We start from the raw sequence: 3878 nt of genomic DNA, 5'->3' as shown, positions 1-3878 counted from the left end.
CTTCATATATCCCTTTCTACTTAATCCAGAAACAAGATCGGACGTTATTCCGGTTCGTCTCCATTTTTGTGAAACTATTCCTCGAAGCAAGGCAGCCGATAAGTCATCAGAAGGGTTTGTGAATAATGGAATGGTAAGCATTACTCATTTGAAAGTGTCCCACGGTGATCTAACATCTTTTCAAGAAAATGACGCAAGAATCCGCGGTGAAGAAATAAGGAGAGATCTTTCTATATCGAAATATCAGTTGAAAAAATCATAGGCGGGATTCCTGGATCACCATTGGTAAGAATGTGGAGAAGAACCAAAACAGAATGGTTCCACCTACTCACAAACTAAGAGGGGATGCCGCCTACTACTAAAATCCCAGGTTTTGCAACGAGTTGCGTTCTTCTATGCAAGAAGAAGACTTAGAAAGAACAAAGAAGTTTGGATCCGAAAAGTATGCTTAGGCAGTTCCTTCGCTGAGCACAACAGAATGAAGAGAAATTTGTATCATTTCAAATCCCTATTCTTATCGAAGAAAAAGGAACGAGAAAAACCGGGAAATCTTCCTACTCGAATAAGAAGTCCTATAGTTTACAACTCTTCTTTATATAGTAATTCGATCTATTGCTCCGCATCCCCCTATCAGTTTACTATGAAGAGAAGAATCAAAAGGATCGAACTACCTACTCATTATTCGGAGGTGAATCATAGAACACTAAAAGCTGTGGTATCTTATGGACCGAACATAGGTCATATCCCTCACGACATAAGATTGAAAGATTTAAACCTTCCTCTTCGGAGCGGAAACGGACGTGGCCAAAACATATAAAGATCGGCGTAGTCGCTCATAGGACATATCTATCCGGATAGAGGATAGTCTAGATCGATTCATAGATAGATTTCTATCCATATAGATAGTATCTCCGTGGATAGAGATAAAGATAGGGATCCATCTAGTCACTATTTCCATTTTTTTTCTTAATTCTGATTGATTGCCTTTTTTTTGACGAAAAGTTTTAAATCTTAATGCAGGCAAGGTGAAATTCATTTCAATTATTACTTGCTGGGTCGGAGCGTAGACGAGCGAGCAGAGCCCAGGAAACAGCGACGCCCGTCATAGAGCAGTCGACTAGAAGTAGAAGACTGATGGCCTGAGAGAAAGCGGCCTCTCTCGGGAAACATGGCCAAATTTCTCTTCTTTCTTTTTGATTTCGGGTTTCTTTATTTTTTCAGGGGCCCAGAACGCTAAAGGGGAGAAGCAAACCGAACCTCTAATCGACCTGGACACATAAAAAATTCTCGGCGTCGAGAGAGATTTGAGATTCCGTAAGTAACTCAGTGAGTGCTTTCTAAGAAGGGCTTGGTTTGGAAAAAGAAAATGAAATACGAACAACCGCGCTGGTCGTAATAGATCGACTTTCATGCTAGTTCTTGCTCCAGTATGAAAGTTCCATTTCAGGGAAGGACGACGTACCATGATACTTTCTGTTTTGTCGAGCCCTGCTTTGGTCTCTGGTTTGATGGTTGCACGTGCTAAAAATCCGGTACATTCCGTTTTGTTTCCCATCCTAGTCTTTCGCGATACTTCAGGTTTACTTCTTTTGTTAGGTCTCGACTTCTCCGCTATGATCTTCCCAGTAGTTTATATAGGAGCTATAGCCGTTTATTCCTATTCGTTGTTATGATGTTCCATATTCAAATAGCGGAGATTCACGAAGAAGTCTTGCGCTATTTACCAGTGAGTGGTATTATTGGACTGATCCTTTGGTGGGAAATGTTCTTCATTTTAGATAATGAAACCATTCCATTACTACCAACCCAAAGAAATACGACCTCTCTGAGATATACAGTTTATGCCGGAAAGGTACGAAGTTGGACTAATTTGGAAACATTGGGCAATTTACTTTATACCTACTATTTCGTCTGGTTTTTGGTTCCTAGTCTTATTTTATTAGTAGCCATGATTGGGGCTATAGTACTGACTATGCATAGGACTACTAAGGTGAAAAGACAGGATATATTTCGACGAAATGCTATTGATTTTAGGAGGACTATAATGAGGAGGACGACAGACCCACTCACGATCTACTAAAGGGCAAGTAGCTTGAGATTGGTTCAAATCCAATTCGTGAGTATGTGGAGGGACGCTCCTATCCTATTGTTTTATGGAAATGATCTTTAGACAGGCATGGACATAATGGACTCTTTTCTTCCTATAACTTCTAGTTGTCTATTTGAGGAAAGACTTGGAACGAGGAGAAAGAAGATAGCCCAAGACGAAGCCTACAACCAGAACCAAGTAGACAGATAGCCTTGCAGGGACCACTCCACCTATGGGAACCAATCAGTCCCCAATAGCAAGAAAAAGGGTACCAAGCAAGCAAAGGAGCGTTAGCGTCAGCAAACCAGTCAGTTGCGAGTGTGTGAGTGCGCAGTTCCTTCTCTTCGGTCAGTGCTTATGCATCTCTTAAGCATAGTAAGAGAGATTTCTTTATGAATGATTTCGAGATGTTTTGAATCCAAGCTTTGGAAATAAGCCAATCATAGGCTGCACATTCATATTCAAGATGTTTACGAATAGGACTAGTTGCTTTAAGGCTATAAAGCAGATGAGATAATCGTGGAAATTATCCCTCTACAGGCCTTCTCTCTGCTTTGAATAGCGTACTTTTTCGAGCTAAGCAAGGAAGCCAGGCTTTTTAGAAAGCATACGTACCGGCTTGCGACCGAGGAACTGCTACCAAGCATGAACTCTAATGCATTCAACAATAAAAGATTGCCTCTTCCGGTCTACTAAGACTCTCTCATTCATATGTTATTCCATCCCTCACTGACAGGAATTGCTACTTGAACTAGAAAGCACAGATCGGCTACTGTCGATAAAAAGCAGGCATTACGGACTGACTGAGAGCAAGGATGGATGGATCTTCGCTTGGGCTTGGCACGCGCTAAAGGCTAAGCTCTTCGCTTTCCTGCAGATCTCTCTCTTTAAGACGATCTTCCCTCTCCCCGAGAGTCAGGAGCTATCTTTAGAGTGTTAGGTCTTTTCTGTCACTATGCTTTCGTGATTCCGTATGGTATGTAAATTACTTATGTAATGTGTATCATCAACAGCGCACTCTATCTTACTTTATTCAAGTCTATAACTAGGGAATTCTACTCCTAATATGCGAACTTTTCCTTTGATAGAATAGGCTGCTGAGAATCAACTGCTGGTGGAAGGTTTGATGAAGGTGAAGGAATTGGACAACTAGGCTCTTAGGGCTGCTATTGACGAACACTTTCCTGAAAATGTCCTTGATTAGGGATTAAAGAAGATGCACAGAAAAAGCTGCTTGGATAAGCTTTTGGAAGTTAGGAGGAATGTGCTCTTAACGAAATGCCACTAATAGTCTAGTAAAGAGGCTTAGAAAGAATTCGAAAGTTGGGAGGGAGCCTTAGCCTTTTAGACAGAAGTGACATATCTCAAAATTTGACTTTCAAGAAGGAAAGAAAGAGAATAGAATGCCTTTTTAGAATCCCCTGCAGGCGCCAACTCGGAATAAAAAAAACCTCACTTTAGAATGAAGCAGGAATCATCCAAACCAGAAAGCCCACATGGATTCCGAACCGCAGATGGCATCAAGCCCGATTTAAGCCGATTCGGCGACATCAGAATAGGTTGTGCAAGAACGAAAAGAAGGCAGGGACATTTCATTTAACAGGAAAGACCATAAAAACCACCAGTATAGGCCTTTTTTTGGCAAGCAACTAGTCCGACACATGAATCAATAATAAAGAAAGAATCGAAAAAGAAATCGAAATCTCGTTAGCCCAGGGGAGCAATTATTACTGTTACAGGTAGGGGAGAGTCAAGGCAACTGCGGAACTCGACTGGAAACTACTCCTAG

At 41.3% G+C, this 3878-nt stretch overlaps 2 pseudogenes; both read left to right on the top strand.

Moving 5' to 3' along the window:
- Positions 1-834, top strand: part of LOC131177394 (ribosomal protein S4, mitochondrial-like) — a 1124-nt pseudogene extending 290 nt beyond the window's left edge.
- A 307-nt stretch (positions 835-1141) lies between these two features.
- LOC131177397 (NADH-ubiquinone oxidoreductase chain 6-like) lies at positions 1142-2089 on the top strand (annotated as a pseudogene).
- The last annotated feature ends 1789 nt before the right edge of the window (positions 2090-3878 follow it).

This window comes from Hevea brasiliensis, unplaced genomic scaffold (assembly GCF_030052815.1).
Source record: "Hevea brasiliensis isolate MT/VB/25A 57/8 unplaced genomic scaffold, ASM3005281v1 Scaf44, whole genome shotgun sequence".
Lineage (NCBI taxonomy): Eukaryota > Viridiplantae > Streptophyta > Magnoliopsida > Malpighiales > Euphorbiaceae > Hevea > Hevea brasiliensis.
The sequence above is the reverse complement of the archived record's forward strand: the minus strand, read 5'-3'. Positions and strand labels throughout refer to the sequence as shown.